Source organism: Gorilla gorilla, chromosome 3, assembly GCF_029281585.2.
Source record: "Gorilla gorilla gorilla isolate KB3781 chromosome 3, NHGRI_mGorGor1-v2.1_pri, whole genome shotgun sequence".
Lineage (NCBI taxonomy): Eukaryota > Metazoa > Chordata > Mammalia > Primates > Hominidae > Gorilla > Gorilla gorilla.
In genome coordinates this window covers 166,206,388-166,224,036 of record NC_073227.2, presented here as the reverse complement: position 1 = coordinate 166,224,036, position 17,649 = coordinate 166,206,388, and the positions used below count along the sequence as shown (strand labels likewise).

General features: G+C 45.1%; 1 protein-coding gene across 16 annotated transcripts in view; it reads right to left on the bottom strand.

Annotated features, from left to right (window-relative positions):
• The window catches only part of LOC115936299 (putative uncharacterized protein FLJ44672), a 53,347-nt gene that overhangs the window by 15,218 nt on the left and 20,480 nt on the right, over positions 1–17,649 (bottom strand). For 9 of the 16 annotated variants that reach the window (XM_063705571.1, XM_063705576.1, XM_063705575.1 and 6 more), the window contains 7 exons: positions 15,514–15,637; positions 13,025–13,221; positions 12,083–12,147; positions 5,386–5,576; positions 3,254–3,311; positions 2,928–3,160; positions 1,963–2,153 (listed from right to left, as the gene is read on the bottom strand). The gene's annotated coding sequence lies outside the window, so the exon portion shown is untranslated. The other 7 variants (XM_063705574.1, XM_063705577.1, XM_063705570.1 and 4 more) reach the window with 7 other exon arrangements.

The window sequence follows — 17,649 nt, the reverse complement described above, 5'->3', positions numbered from 1 at the left end:
AATCTAACGCTGCTGCTGATCTGAGAAGGTGGAGCTCAGGCGGGAATGTGAGCAAAGGGGAGTGGCTGTAAATACAGACGAAGCTTCCCTCACTCCCTCACTCGACACCACTCACCTCCTGCTGTGTGGCTCCCTGTGGCTCCCTATGGCTCCATGGCTCAGGGGTTGGGGAGCCCTGCTCAAGTGCATCCAAAGCGACCCTTCCCACACCAGTCTTCATAGTGGTCAAGTGCAGCAACCACTTAGCTCCCAAGGCATGTGCCTCAGCTGGCATTTCATCACAATCAACAGTAAGTGGTAGCTGGAGTCATTGTGAGGTCACTTCCTGGAAATCACCAGCATCCCATTTCCCACTGGCAAGGAGCTCGGCACTGCCCCCTGGGAAACCAAACCTATGCCCAAATCCCATCTGTGTGGGTTTATCTCCTGGGACCCTTCCTAACACATTAGTCAGAGTCCAATCAGGAAGCATAAACCACTCAAAAGTTTAAAGTGGTAAAATTTAATACGGAGAATTATTCATTATAACAGGTGAACAGCATAATGAGAGATTGGCTAGCACAAAGTAAAGAGAACTCTAGAGAATACAGGACTAGCCCAGGCCAGGCATGGTGGCTCATGCCTGAAATTCCAGCAATTTGAGAAGCTAATGCAGGAGGCTTGCTTAAGGCCAGGAGCTAGAGACCGGTCTGGACAACACAGTGAGACCCTGTCTCTATCCAAAAAAAGAAAAAAGTTAGCTGGGAGTGGTGGTGCACACTCGTACTCCCAGCTACTCGGAATGCTGAAGTTTGAGCCTGGGAGGTCAAGGCTGCAGTGAGGCATGATTATGCCACTACAGTCCAGCCTGGTGACAGAGCAAGACCCTGTCTCAAAGAACAAAACAACAACAACCATTTACAGACAGAAAAGAGATAGAGCTAATAAGCTAAGGAAGGATGTTGAAATGTGACAAGTAAAGTAATATGAGGTCTTTTATCTATTTAAAATAATCAAACAAAAAATGACTTACTAAATTATAATACCCTGTGCTGGCAAAGGTGCAGTGAAATGGGCACTTTCTTATACTATGAGGGGTGTTTAAATTGTGTATAAGCCTTCCCGGGTAAAGCTTGTCAATTTTTTAAAATAATGGAGACAGGGTCTCACCATACTGCCATACTGCCTCCTCCAACTCTTGGCCTCAAGCAATCCTCCTCTCTTAGCCTCCCAAAGTGCTAAGATTATAGGCTGGGAGGCACCCAAAACCCTGTCAATTTACATCAAGGGTAATGAGAATGTCCATTCACCATGTCTCACAGTAATCTTACTTCCGGGGAGACAATTCAATCTACACAAAAGGTCATCTGTACAAACACAGTAAAAATCTGGGAGTAACTGAAGACAGAGTTGGTAAGTGAAATAAGAAACAGTTATAAGAAATTAAACTATGATATCAATAGGCACCTGGTACAAAAGGTCAGTTGATGTTAGCTGCTACTTTTTTGTTGTTTTGAGACAGGGTCTCACTCTGTCACCCAGGCTGGAGTGCAGAGGCCTGATCATGACTCACTGCAGTCTCAGCCTCCCTGGGCTCAAGTGATCCTCCCACCTCAGCCTCCCAAGTAGCTGGGACTACATGAACATGCCACCACACTAGGCTAATTCATGTATTTTTCTGTAGGGATGGTGACTCCCCCTTTGTTTCCAAGGCCTATCGCAAACTCTTGGCCTCAAGCCATCCTCCTGCCTCAGCCTCCCAAAGTGTTGCGATTACCAGTGTGAGCCACCACACCTCGCCAGCTGCTACTTTTATCAATATTATTATTATTCCACTCAATTAAAAATTATTATTTTCAAGGCTATGCAACAGTATGTATCCTACACCATAATTGTAAAAACATATACAGTCGTCGTCCCTCAGTATACAGAATTAGGTCCAGTCCCCCATCTCTGCATACACCAAAACCCATGCTTACTCACGTTTCGCTGTGACCCCTCTGGAATCCACGTATACGAAAATTCCAAATATTAGTTGGGCATAGTGGCAAGCACCTGTAGTCTCAGCCACGTGGGAGGGTGAGATGGGAGGATCGCTTCAGCCTGGAAGGTTGAGGCTGCAGTCAGCTGTGATAGCACTACTACACTCCAGCCTTGAACAACAGAGGGAGACCCTGTCTCAGAAAAAAAAAAAAACAAAATAAAACAGGTTAGAAATTGTAATGAGGTCTGTTGGGCAAAATTCCATACAAGCAAAGTATAAACTAATAAAGCAAATCGTGATAAATTAGTACGATTGACTTCCTGGAGTTTCTGACAATAAAAGTAAGGAAAATGCAAAACACAAAGACAGAGAGTAAAAAGAGAAATTAGGAAAGCATTCTACATGTTTAATAGGAAGACACTGGCCGTGTTCGTGCAGCGGCAGTATGTCGTGACATGACATACCTTGGAGAGAAGTTAACAGATGAGGAAGTTGATAAAAATCATCAGAGAAGCAAAATACTGGTAGCGACACTCAAGTAAACCACGAAATTTCCATAACTTATGTCAGCAAAGTGGGAATACTGTACAGTGTGTGTTAAAGTTCCTATACAACATTGTTTATCTGCCTTTTGTTTGTTTGTAAGGAATGTATATACTAAAAGTTCTTGCTGTCAAAAGAATATGTGTCAATAAGTCATCTTAACTTATTCTTCTGTTTTTCTTTTATCTTCCTGCCATCATCCCACAGCCTTACTTTAGAAATTTTTTCTTTAGAAAATTGAACAAGTGCTCCTTGTGGTGGCACATACCTCTAGGATGGGAGGCAGGGGTGGAAGGGTCACTTGAGGCCATTAGTGTGACATCAGCCTGGCCAACAAAGTGAGACCCCATGTCTACAAAACAATTTAAAAATTAGCCAAGTATCGTCATGTATACCTACAGTCCCAGCTACCTGAACTTACTGAGAAAGTTCAGGGCCTGGAGAGAAGGCTGGGAGGCAGGAGCTGGGTCTAAAGAGGCCATTGTAACGATGGAGCTGTGCCTGTGGAGGCTGTTGTGAGGCAGTAGGCTCATCTGCGGAGACTGCCGTGAGGTAGGGTATGGGCCTAAATAGGCCATTGTGAGTCATGAGCTTGGTCTGTAGAGGCTGACTGGAGAAAGTTCTGGGCCTGGAGAGGCTGCCGGGAGGTAGGAGCTGGGCCAAAAGATTTAAGCACATTTACATTTATTAGGCACTTCATTTCCATTATTACACTGTAATATATAATAAAATAACTACAGAACTCACCATAATGTAGAATCAGTGGGCGTGTTAAGCTTGTTTTCCTGCAACTGGATGGTCCCACCTGAGCGTCATGGGAGAAAGTGACAGATCAATAGGTATTAGATTCTCATAAGGACAGCGCAACCTAGATCCCTCACATGCACGGTTCACAACAGGGTGCGTTCTCCTATGAGAATCTAACGCTGCTGCTGATCTGAGAAGGTGGAGCTCAGGCGGGAATGTGAGCAAAGGGGAGTGGCTGTAAATACAGACGAAGCTTCCCTCACTCCCTCACTCGACACCACTCACCTCCTGCTGTGTGGCTCCCTGTGGCTCCCTATGGCTCCATGGCTCAGGGGTTGGGGAGCCCTGCTCAAGTGCATCCAAAGCGACCCTTCCCACACCAGTCTTCATAGTGGTCAAGTGCAGCAACCACTTAGCTCCCAAGGCATGTGCCTCAGCTGGCATTTCATCACAATCAACAGTAAGTGGTAGCTGGAGTCATTGTGAGGTCACTTCCTGGAAATCACCAGCATCCCATTTCCCACTGGCAAGGAGCTCGGCACTGCCCCCTGGGAAACCAAACCTATGCCCAAATCCCATCTGTGTGGGTTTATCTCCTGGGACCCTTCCTAACACATTAGTCAGAGTCCAATCAGGAAGCATAAACCACTCAAAAGTTTAAAGTGGTAAAATTTAATACGGAGAATTATTCATTATAACAGGTGAACAGCATAATGAGAGATTGGCTAGCACAAAGTAAAGAGAACTCTAGAGAATACAGGACTAGCCCAGGCCAGGCATGGTGGCTCATGCCTGAAATTCCAGCAATTTGAGAAGCTAATGCAGGAGGCTTGCTTAAGGCCAGGAGCTAGAGACCGGTCTGGACAACACAGTGAGACCCTGTCTCTATCCAAAAAAAGAAAAAAGTTAGCTGGGAGTGGTGGTGCACACTCGTACTCCCAGCTACTCGGAATGCTGAAGTTTGAGCCTGGGAGGTCAAGGCTGCAGTGAGGCATGATTATGCCACTACAGTCCAGCCTGGTGACAGAGCAAGACCCTGTCTCAAAGAACAAAACAACAACAACCATTTACAGACAGAAAAGAGATAGAGCTAATAAGCTAAGGAAGGATGTTGAAATGTGACAAGTAAAGTAATATGAGGTCTTTTATCTATTTAAAATAATCAAACAAAAAATGACTTACTAAATTATAATACCCTGTGCTGGCAAAGGTGCAGTGAAATGGGCACTTTCTTATACTATGAGGGGTGTTTAAATTGTGTATAAGCCTTCCCGGGTAAAGCTTGTCAATTTTTTAAAATAATGGAGACAGGGTCTCACCATACTGCCATACTGCCTCCTCCAACTCTTGGCCTCAAGCAATCCTCCTCTCTTAGCCTCCCAAAGTGCTAAGATTATAGGCTGGGAGGCACCCAAAACCCTGTCAATTTACATCAAGGGTAATGAGAATGTCCATTCACCATGTCTCACAGTAATCTTACTTCCGGGGAGACAATTCAATCTACACAAAAGGTCATCTGTACAAACACAGTAAAAATCTGGGAGTAACTGAAGACAGAGTTGGTAAGTGAAATAAGAAACAGTTATAAGAAATTAAACTATGATATCAATAGGCACCTGGTATAAAAGGTCAGTTGATGTTAGCTGCTACTTTTTTGTTGTTTTGAGACAGGGTCTCACTCTGTCACCCAGGCTGGAGTGCAGAGGCCTGATCATGACTCACTGCAGTCTCAGCCTCCCTGGGCTCAAGTGATCCTTCCACCTCAGCCTCCCAAGTAGCTGGGACTACAGGAACATGCCACCACACTAGGCTAATTCATGTATTTTTCTGTAGGGATGGTGACTCCCCCTTTGTTTCCAAGGCCTATCGCAAACTCTTGGCCTCAAGCCATCCTCCTGCCTCAGCCTCCCAAAGTGTTGCGATTACCAGTGTGAGCCACCACACCTCGCCAGCTGCTACTTTTATCAATATTATTATTATTCCACTCAATTAAAAATTATTATTTTCAAGGCTATGCAACAGTATGTATCCTACACCATAATTGTAAAAACATATACAGTCGTCGTCCCTCAGTATACAGAATTAGGTCCAGCCCCCCATCTCTGCATACACCAAAACCCATGCTTACTCACGTTTCGCTGTGACCCCTCTGGAATCCACGTATATGAAAATTCCAAATATTAGTTGGGCATAGTGGCAAGCACCTGTAGTCTCAGCCACGTGGGAGGGTGAGATGGGAGGATCGCTTCAGCCTGGAAGGTTGAGGCTGCAGTCAGCTGTGATAGCACTACTACACTCCAGCCTTGGACAACAGAGGGAGACCCTGTCTCAGAAAAAAAAAAAAAAACAAAATAAAACAGGTTAGAAATTGTAATGAGGTCTGTTGGGCAAAATTCCATACAAGCAAAGTATAAACTAATAAAGCAAATCGTGATAAATTAGTACGATTGACTTCCTGGAGTTTCTGACAATAAAAGTAAGGAAAATGCAAAACACAAAGACAGAGAGTAAAAAGAGAAATTAGGAAAGCATTCTACATGTTTAATAGGAAGACGCTGGCCATGTTCGTGCAGCGGCAGTATGTCGTGACATGACATACCTTGGAGAGAAGTTAACAGATGAGGAAGTTGATAAAAATCATCAGAGAAGCAAAATACTGGTAGTGACACTCAAGTAAACCACGAAATTTCCATAACTTATGTCAGCAAAGTGGGAATATTGTACAGTGTGTGTTGAAGTTCCTATACAACATTGTTTATCTGCCTTTTGTTTGTTTGTAACGAATGTATATACTAAAAGTTCTTCTTGCTGTCAAAAGAAGATGTGTGAATAAGTCATTTTAACTTATTCTTCTGTTTTTCTTTTATCTTCCTGCCATCATCCCACAGCCTTACTTTAGAAATTTTTTCTTTAGAAAATTGAACAAGTGCTCCTTGTGGTGGCACATACCTCTAGGATGGGAGGCAGGGGTGGAAGGGTCACTTGAGGCCATTAGTTTGACACCAGCCTGGCCAACAAAGTGAGACCCCATGTCTACAAAACAATTTAAAAATTAGCCAAGTATCGTCATGTGTACCTACAGTCCTAGCTACTCAGGAGGCTCAGATAGGAGGATCCTTAGCCCAGGAGTTCAAGGCTGCAGTGAGCTGTGATAGCACTACTGTACTCAAGCCTGGGTGACAGGGTGAGACCCCATCTCCTAAAATAAAAAACAAAGAAAAAAAATAGTTCAAGTAGCAAGTTGTATGTGGCTTACTCTGAATATTTCTAAACTATAAATTCTCAATCTTTTGGGGTCTAACATCCCTTTACATTTTTTAACTTTATTGAAGATCTCTAAGACTATTTCTTTCTGTAGATAATTATATTAAAACTAGAAAATAAGACACAATTTTTAAAATATTATTCATCACATATTAAAGCCATTACATGTTGATATAATACAAGATTTTAAAAATATTTAATATCCATTACATATTAATAATAAAACCATTACATGTTGATATAATACTTTTTTTTTTCTTTGAGACAAAGTCTTGTTCTTTCGCCCAGGCTGGAGTGAAGTGACGCAATCTCAGCTCATTGCAACCTCCGCCCCGCAAGTTCAAGCAATTCTCCTACCTCCGCCTCCCAAGTAGCTGGGATTACAGGCGCCCACTACCACGTCCAGCTAATTATTGTATTTTCTTCGTAGAGAAGGAGTTTCGCCATGTTGGCAAGGCTGGTCTTGAACTCTTGACCTCAGGTGATCCACCCGCCTGGGTCTCCCTAAGTACTGGGATTACAGGTGTGAGCCACCGCGCCCACCCCGATTAATATACGTTTTAAAACACTGATTAGTCAGGCAACAACACCGGGCAGGGGTCTCCTCATTCTCAGCGACGCAAACCCCACTGCAAGGCTGAGGGGTTGCAAGGGCTGCAGAGCCAAAAGGCTCTGACTTGAGATATTATTTTACTTGTATTTTTATTTGTATTGTGAGACAGGTCCTGCTCTGTCACCCAGACTGGAGTGCAGCTGTGCACTTACAGCTCGCTGCAGCCTCGACCTCCTGGGCTCAAGCCATCTTCCTGCCTCAGCTCCCCAGTAGCTGGTAGTACAGTTGAGTGTCACCATGCCTGGTTATTTAATTTTTTTGTAGAATGAGGGGTCTTGCTATGTTGCCCAAGCTGGCCTCAAACTCCTGACCTCAAGAGATCTGCCCACTTCAGCCTCCTGGGTAGCTGAAACTACAAGTACACATCACCATGCCTAGCTACATTTATTTAATTTTGAAAAATATTTTTGTAAAGAGCAGATCTTGCTGTGTTGTCCAGGCTGGTCTTGAACACCTGCCCTTAAAAGATACTCGCACCTCTGCTTACCAAACAGCTGGGACTACAGGCATGAGCCACTGCAATGAGCCTGAAGAGATTTCTTTAATCTAGCATCCCATACTTGGTAGGATTGGGAAAGGCAGTAGTGTTTTTTAAAATTACTTAATAATTTCAGTAACAATCAAACTCAACCTTGACCCCTGCCTTCTCTCACACCCCATATCCAGTCTGTCAGGAAATCCTGTTGATTGTCTTCGACATCTACTAAAGATCCCCACCCAGCAACTCCCTGGCCTCCTCCCCTACTTCTCCCCTCTGACCATCTCTCAACACCACCATGACCCTGGTCAGGACCACCATCATCTCCCGCCTGGATGTTGCCAAAGCTTGGCCCCCATGCTTCTATCACATCTTCCCACAGTCTTTCTCAACTCAGCAGCCAGAGAATGCTTTTAAATCGGGAGACAGATCATGTCGCCTCTCTGCTCAGAACCCTCCCGCAGTTCCCATCTGAGTCAGAGTAAAAGCCAAAGCCCCACCAATAACCTCCCAGGGCTTATGTGATCTGTACTGATCCCCACCCAGCAACTCCCTGGCTCCCTCCCCTAATTCTCTCCCTCTTTCCATCTGCTCCATGGGCCTCCTTCCAGAGCCGGAGACACACCTCAGACAGTTTATTCTATTGTTTCTGCCTACAATCCTCTTCCCTCAGCACCTTGGCCACCTCCTTCCCCTCCTTCAAGTCTTTGCTCAATTTTCACTTAGGAGGCCACCCCTGACCATTCTATTTAATATTGCCATCTGTCCCCATGCCCACCATGCTCATTTCTTCTTTCTTTACTTTCTTCTTTCTTTTTTTCAGATCTCACTGTCACCAAGGCAGGAGTGCAGTGGCGAAATCACAGCTCACTGCAACCTCAAATTTCCAGGCTCAAGCGATCCTCCCACCTCAGCCTCCCGAGTACCTGGGACTCCAGGTTCATGCCACCATGCCTGGCTAAATTTTTTAGTATTTTATTTTATTTTATTTTGAGACAGAGTTTCACTCTTCTTGCCCAGGCTGTAGTGTAATGGTGCGATCCCGGCTCACTGCAATCTCCACCTCCCAGATTCAAGTGATTCTCCTGCCTCAGACTTCCAAGTAGCTGGGATTACAGGTGCGTGCCACCACGCCCAGCTAATTTTTGTATTTTTAGTAGAGCCGGGGTTTCACAATGTTGGCCAGGCTGGTCTCGAACTCCTGACCTCAGGTAATCTGCCCGCTTCAGCCTCCCAAAGTGCTGGAATTACAGGCGTGAGCCACCACGCCTGGCCAATTTTTTCATTTTTTGTAGAGACAAGGTGTTACCATGTTGCCCAGACTGGTCTTGAACTCCTGGCCTCAAGTGATCCTCCTGCCTAAATTCCTAAAGTGCTGGCATTACCGGCATGAGCCATCATGCCTGGCTTCATGTTCATTTCTTCTTGCTGCTGCAACATAGTTTGCAGTTTCCTACATTTAGTGGCTTAAAACACCACAAATCTACCATCTTACAGTTCTAGGGGCCAGAAACCCAAACTAGGTCTATTAAGGCTAAAGTCAAGGTGTCAGCAGGGCTGCATTCCTTCTGGAGACTCTAATATGTTCCCTTGGCTTTTCCAGCTTCTAGAAGCCACCCCCATTCCTTGGATCATGACCCCTGACTCCATCTTCAAAGCCAGAGGTGAAGCATCTTCAAATCTCCCTCTCTCACCTCTGCTTTCATCACCACATCTCCTGCTCCAATTCTGAATCTCCTACTCTCTTTCTTTTATAAAGACCCTTGTGATTGCTGGGCATGGTGGCTCCCACCCAGAATCCCAACACTTTGGGAGGTCAAGGCAGGAGGAACACTTGAGGCCCGAAGTTTGAAACTAGCATGAAAAACACAGTGAGACCCCCACCTCTAGAAAAAAATAAAAATAAATATTAGCCCGACATGGTGGTATGCGCCTGTAGTCCCAGCTACTTGAGAGGCTGAGGTGAGACAATCGATTTAGCCCAGGAGTTTGAGATCAGCCTGGACGACATAACTAAATCTCATCTCTACAAGGACGAGGTGGGAGGATCACTTGAGCCCAGGAATTTGTGGCCAGCCTGGGCAACAAAAGAAGACCCCATCTGGCCAACATGGCCAACCTGGCCACCATGGCGAAACTCTGACTACAAAAATGAGCTGGGCATGGGTGACATACATGTGTAGTCCTAGCTACTTGGGAGGTTGAGATGGGAGGATTGCTTGATCTCAGGAGGCCAAAGCTATAGTGAGCTATGATAACATCACTGCACTCCAGCCTGGATGACACAGGAGATTCTGTCTCAAAAAAAAGAAAAGAAATATATATTTAATCTCTGTCCCTGGTTCGTGGCACAGAGCTTCTAAAGCTCTTACAAAGACCTCAGTGATAGATGTGACAGGAACATCTTTTGTTTTAATATTTGGTCTTGGTCCCAGGTTTCTAACACAAGAGCCTCTAAGAACTTTGGGATCTCCAGCATGGTAAGAATACATTTGGGGATGTTGTTGAGATGACTGGGTGACTGCAAGCTCCTAAATTTCCTCAAGAGGAGGGCTGATTACCACGCAACCACATGGTAAGAGGCTTGGAACTTTCAGCCTCATGCACTGAACTCCAGGAGGAAGAGGGGCTGGAGACTGACTTAATCACCAACAGCCAAAGATTTTATCAATCATGCTTGCATAATAAAGCCTCCATAAACACCCTGAATGGGGTTTGCAGAGCTTTCAGGGTTGCTGGACACAGGAGATGCTGGGAGGGTCGCATGTTCAACAGAGGGCATGGGAGCTCTGTGCCCCTCCGAACTTAACTTGCCCTGGGTATCTTTCTTTTTTTTGAGACAGGATCAGGCTCTTTTGTCCAAGCTAGAGTGCAGTGGCACAATCTCAGCTTACTGTAACCTAAGCCTCCCCAGTCCCCAGCTCAAGGTATCCTCTCAACTCAGCTTCCCTAGTTGGAACTCTAGGTGCACACCACCACACCGGTTATTATTATTATTTTTTAATTTTTTATAGAGACAGGTTTTCACCATGTTGCCCAGGCTGGTCTCAAACTCTTGAGTTTAAGCGATCCTCCCACCTTGGCCTCCCAAAGTGCTGAGATTACAGGCATGAGCCACTGCATCCAGCATGCACGTCTCTTTCATTGACTGTTTCTGAGATGTATCCTTCACAATGAACCAGTAATAGGAAATGAACTGGCCAGATGTGGTAGCTCACATCTGTAATCCCAGCACTTTCAGAGGCTGAGGTGGGAGGATCACTTGAGACCAGGAATTTGTGGCCAGCCTGGCCAACACAACAAGACCCCATCTACACAAAAAATAAAAGAAACTAGCCAGATGTGGTGGTGCAGGCATGTAGTCTCAGCTACTAGGGAGGCTGAGGTGGGAGAACCACTGGAGCCCAGACAATCAAGGCTGCAATGACCTATGACTGCACCATTGCACACCAGCCTGGGCAACAAAATAAGACCCTCTCTCTCAGAAAAAAAGAAAATAAACTGTTTTTCTGAGTTCCGTAAACTGTTCTAGCAAATTATTAAACCCAAGAAGACAGTTATGGGAACCCCCGATTGGTAACAGGTTGGTCAAAAGTACGGTGACAACTTAGGACTTGCCATTGGCATCTGAAGTGAGGATAGCCTCGTGGGACTGAGCCCCTAACTTGTGGGGTCTGTGCTAACTCCAGGTAGTGTCACAATAAAGTCATGGGATACCCAGTTAATATCCAGAGCACTGAAGAATTTGGTGTAGAAACTCCATACATACATTCAGTCGGAAGTGTGTGAGTAGAGACAAACATGGGCTTTTCTGTCACCTACCTGCTTAACTGCATAGGAGAGGCAATATGTGGTGCTCATGAACAAAGCAAACATTAAAGTCAGACCAAACCCAACATTTGACTCAGTCTTAATATCCAGGTGAGCTTGGGCAAATCATTCATTATTCCTAAGGCTTCATCACTCCATTCATAAAATGGGGATAACTGTGGCACCTACCTGTGATTCTGTGAGAATTAACAAAATATTATGCTTGGGGTTATTGTGATCATTATACCTATTCCAAACTATTTGACAAGGACAGTGATGGATGATGACATCAAAAAATCAGAAACTGAAATGAGGTCTCTCAGGCAAAATTCCATATAAGCAAATTACTGTGTCTACAAAGCATTCCTGCCACACTTAATTCACCATTCCCTGAACAAAATATGCCATCTTCATTGTTCAGGTGTGTACAGTGCTGGTTTCCCTTCCCGGGCAGTTTGCGCTATCCCATCCCAGCCCATTCCCCATCCCTCCACCTCCCCCTTCCCTCCCCACTCTCATACAACTCTTCCTCATCTTTCAGGACTTGGCTTCAATGTCACCTTAACTGGAAGCTTCTCTCACTCTCCAGAAGAGCTTCCCATTGCACTTGATGCATGCACTATTATTTGATCATTTTTAAGTTACAGTCCAAATCTTTTTGTACCTGAATAACATGTTGCCCAGTCAGTCTCTCTTCCTGGATTCAGAAGTCTTTCCTGGTAGATCCAGCTGGAAGTGACAAAAAGACATCTTTTGACATAAAGGGATGACACAGACAGACATAAGTTCTTTAATGTCTTAAATGTTATGTGAAAATTAAACAGAATTCAAAGACTTGTGGGGAACACTTAGGAGGGAAAGTTACTGGGAATGTCATAAAGGGTTAATTTGTATTTTATTTTATTTTATTTTATTTTATTTTATTTTATTTTATTTTTTGAGACAGTCTCATTCTGTCACCTAGGCTGGAGTCGTGGTGCAATCAGGCTCACTGCAGCCTTGACCACCTGGGCTCAAGTAATCTCACTTAATTTTTATTTGGTTTAAGAAAGTTTTGGTTGAGGGTGGTGGCTTATGCCTGTAATCTCAGCACTTTGGGAGGCTGAGAGAGGTATATTACTTGAGGCCAGGAGCTTGAGATCAGCCTGGGCAATATATTAAGACCCTGCCTCTACCAAAAAACAGAGTGAATGTGTGGAAGACAATTTTTCCACAGACTGGGAATGAGGGAATAATTTCAGGATGATTGAAGTGCATTACATATATTGTGCACTTTATTTCTATTATTACTACATAGTAATATATAATGAAATGATTCTACAACTCACTATAACGTAGACTCAGCGGGATCTCTGAGCTTGTTTTCCTGCAACTAGACTGTCCATCTGGGGTGATGGGAGACAGTAACAGAATATCAGGCATTAGATTCTCATAAGGAGTACACAACCAAGATCCCTCGCATGCACACTTCACAACAGAGTTTGTGCTCCTATGAGAATCTAATGCTGCTGCTGATCTGACAGGACATGGAGCTCAGGTGCTCATGCAAGCAATGGGAGGGGCTAGAAATACAGATGAAGTTTCCCTTCACTCGCCTGCTGCTCACCTCCAGCTCTGTGGCCCTGTGGTTGGAGACCGCTGCTCAAGTACATTCGAGAGGATCCATCCCATGCCATTCTTCAGAGTCATCTTTTCTGCTGCAGTGGTCAACTTGTAGCACCCCTAAGCTCGCAGGACATATGCTTCAACCGGCATTTCACAATCAACAGTATGTGGTAGCTTGAGTCATTGTGAGGTCACTTCCTGGAAATCACCAGCATCCCATATCCCATTAGCAAGGAGCTCAGCACTGCTCCTTGGATAACCAAACCTATTCCCAAATCCCATCTGTGTGCGTCTATCTCTTGGTACCCTTCCTAGCATCAATTCTGTATTTGTAGGAGTCCAATCAGGAGACACAAACCACTCAAAAGTTTAAACTAGAATGAGCAAGATGGCTCACACCTGTAATCCCAGCACTTTGGGAGGCCAAGGTGGGTGGACTGCTTTGAGCTCAGGAGTTTGAGAACAGTCTGGAAAACATGGCGAGACCTCGTCTCTACAAAAAACACAAAAATCAGCTGGGTGTGGTGGCACTTACCAGTAATCCCAGCTACTCGGGAGGCTGAGGCAGGAGAATTGCTTGAGCCTGGCAGGTGGAGGCTGCAGTGAGCAGAGGTTGTGCCACTGTACTCCAGCCTGGGTGACAGTGTTAGACCCAGTATCAAAAAGAAAAAACGAATATATATGTAAATTTAATATAAAAAGTATTAATTTTGGCCAGGCACAATGGCTCATGCCTGTAATCCCAGCACTTTGGGAGGCCAAGGCAGACAGATCACCTGAGGTCAGGAGTTCGAGACCAGCCTGACCAGCATGGAGAAACCCCATCTCTACTAAAAATACAAAATTAGCTGGGCATGGTGGCACATGCCTGTAATCTCAACTACTCGGGAGGCTGAGGCAGGAGAATCGCTTGAACCTCGCAGGTGGAGGTTGTGCTGAGCCGAGATAGCGCCATTGCACTCCAGCCTGGGCAACAAGAGTGAAACTCCATCTCAAAAAAAAAAAAAGGTATTAATTTTTACAGAGGATCAGCACAATGAGGGACACACTAGCACAAAGTAAAGACAACTCTAGAGAATACGGAACTAGCAGAGGCCAGGCATTGTGGCTCATGCCTGTAATCCCAGCAATTTGGGAAGCCTAGGCAGGAGGATTGCTTGAGGCCAGGAGTTGGAGACCAATCAGTGCTAAATAGTGAGACTCTGTGTCTACCAAAAAAAGAAACATTAGCCAGGTGTGGTGGTGGTGCACACCCGTAGTTCCAGCTACTTGGAAGTCTGGGGTGGGAGAAATCCCTTAAGCCTGGGAAGTCTACACTACAGTGAGCCAAGATCATGCCACTGCACTCCAGCCTGGGCGACAGAGTGAGACCCTGTCTTAGAAAGAAAAAAGAAAAGAAAGTGTTAATCCCCCTATGGGAATCTCCTCTTCTCCTGCCCTCTCTGGAACCTCACTTGTCAGTTCTTCCTCCCACTTTCCTGTATCTTTAACCTATCCCCCACTTTTAGCTCCTTCCCATCTTCATTTAAATTACTCAAACTTCTTCTGTTTTAAAAACCTCTCCCTAAACTCAGTGAGAGGTCTCCTGCACACCCATTGAGCCATCTGCTCTCCCTGGTGCCTTCTCTACAGCAGCCTGAGCCATGTCTCTAATCCATGAATCTCATCATGTTACTCCCCCATTTACATCACTTCTCCTTGCCTCAGGGATTAAGTCCAAACTCCTTAACAGCCCCTGCTCTGCCCTGCCTTGCAAGGCAGCCTCACTGCTTGCCCCTCTCCATTTCATCTGCTATGGAGTCCAACTGAGCCTCATCTGCCCCTTCAACGCACACTCTTTCTCCTCTGGAGTCTCTGAAGTGGGTAATATCCTCTGCTTATAATATGCTTCCCCTTAAACCTCTACTCTCTTCCTAGCTAGCTTCGACTCCTCTGTCACTTGTCCGCTTTGGCATCACCTCCTCATAGAAGACTTCTTTGACTCCCGAGACTCTCAGGAGCATGGCAGGTGAGGTGCTCCTCCCATGAATGGATGGAGATTAGGGAGTGTGTGTTATTCATGCTTAATTCACCAGTGCTTAGCTGAGTACCTGGCATAAAATAGTTACTGTGGTGGCCAAAGTAATAACTCCCACCGCCACCAATTGCTCATGTCCTATGTTACACAGCACAATTACATAGGAAAGGGGAATTAAGAGTGCAGATAAAATTAATGTTGCTCATCAGCTGACCTTAAAGCAAGATTATCCTGGAGTATCTAGGAGAGCCCATGTAATTATAAGCATTCTTTAAAACTGGAAGAGGGAGGCAGAAGGTTAAGAACCAGAGACGGTGGGCACAATGGCTCATGCCTGTAATACCAATACTTTGGGAGGCCAGGGCAGGAAAATCCCTTGAGTGCAGGAGTTCAAGGTCAGCCATGGCAACATACTGAGATCCCATCTCTACAACAAAATAAAAACAAAATTCACTGAGTGTCACGATGCTTACCTGTAGTCCCAGCTACTGGGAAGGCTGACATGGTAGGATTGCTTGAGCCTGGGAGTTTGAGGCTATAATGAGCCATGATAGGACCACTGAACTCCATCCTGAGTGACAGGGCAAGGTCCTGTTTCTAAAGAAAAAAAGGACATTGGAATCAGGGTCCTCTCCATCCTGAGGTGCCTACAAGGCATCTCTGTCTGCAAATGAGTAAACATCACCCTCCAACTCCTTACAGAGTGGAGCAGCAGGAAAACTCCTTCACGTCATTTCTGTGCTGCTTGGGAGGCCTGGACAGCCCAATAACCAGCTCCTTGCTGATGAAGCAATCAGGAAATGGCTCGAGTTGAGCTAAGGAGAATTTGGATCCTTCTTTTGGTTCTCAATAGGCAGGGTAGGGGCCAGGCATGGTGGCACACACCTGTAATCCTTGCACTGTGGGGGGCCAAGGTGAGAGGATTGCTTGAGGCCAGGAGCTCACGACCAGCCTGGGCAACATAGCAAGACCTGGGTGGCACACATCTGCGGTCCCTACTACTTGGTAGGATGAGGTGGGAGGATTGATCACTTGATCCCAGGAGTTTCAGGCTGCAGTGACCCATGATCACACCACTGCACTTCAGCCTGGGTGACAGAGCCAGACCATGTCACAAAAAGTTAGAAAGAAAAAAAAAAGAGAGAGGGAGAGAGACTATACACAGGCACCACCACATTTGGCTAATTTTTAAATATTCTGTAGAGACAAGGTCTTGCTAGGTTGCCCAGGCTAGTCTAAAACTCCTGGCATCAGGCTGGGCATGGTGGCTCATGCTTGTAATCCCAGCACTTTGGGAAGCTAAGGCAGGCAAATCACCCGAAGTCTGGAGTTTGAGACCAGCCTGGCCAACATGGTGAAACTCTGACTCTATCAAAAATACAAAAATTAGCTGGGCAGTAGTGGCGTGTACCTGTAGTCTCACCTACTCGGGAGGCTGAGGCAGGAGAATCACTTGAACCTGGGAGGTGGAGGCTGCAGTGGACCCCATCACTGCACTCCACCCTGGGTGACAGAGCGAGACTCTGTCAAAAACAACAACAATAACAAAAACAAAAACAACAACAACAAAAAAAACTCCTGGCATCAAGACATCTTCCTGTCTTAGCCTCCCAATGCCCTGGGATTATACTGTTTCCTATAATTGAAGACACTTGTTCTTATACTGCTTTAAGGTATAAAGGAAGAAAAAAAAAACAGATAATGGCAAATGTTGGTGAAGGCCGGGCATGGTGGCAGCCTGTAATTCCAGAACTTAGGGAGGCTGAGGTGGGCAGATCACTTGAGGCCAGGAGTATGAGACCAGCCTGGGCACCATAGTAAAATCCCATCACTACAAAAAATATATAAAAATTAGCCAGGCATGGTGGTGTACACCTGTAATTTTCAGCTACTCAGGAGGCTGAGATGAGAGAATCACTTGTGCCTGGGAGGTCAAGGCTGCAGTGAACTGTGATGGCATCATTGCACTGCGGCCTGAGAGACAGAGCAAGCCCCTATCTAGAAAAAAAAAAAAATGTCAGTGAAGATGTGGAGGAATTGGAACCCACATACATTACTGGTGGGAACATAAAATCGTGTAACCATTTTGTTTGGGTATTTCTTTTCTTGTCATTTTAATTGGATTTTTAAAAAATCAACACAGGGTTTCACTATCTTGCCCAGGCTGGTCTTGAATTCATGGGCTCAAGCCATCCTCCTAGCTGAGCCTCCTGAGTAGCTGGGATTACAGGTGTGAGCCATTGCACCCAACTGGTGTAGCCACGTTAGAAAACAGTCTGGCAGTTTCTCAAAAGGCTAAATGTACAGTCATCCTATAATGCAACAATTTCACTCCTAGGCATATATCCCAGAAAAATAAAAATATATGTCCACACAAAAACTTGTACAACAATCTTCATAGCAGCATTATTCATAATGACCAATACATGGAATACATGGAAACAACCCAAATATCCACCAACTGATGAACAGATAAACAAAATGCAGTGTGTCTCTACCATGGAATACTGCCATAGAAGGAATGAAATATTGATACACACTATGACATAAAGGAACTTTGAAAACACCGTGCTAAGAGGGAAAAAAAACCACAAAAGATCACATATTGT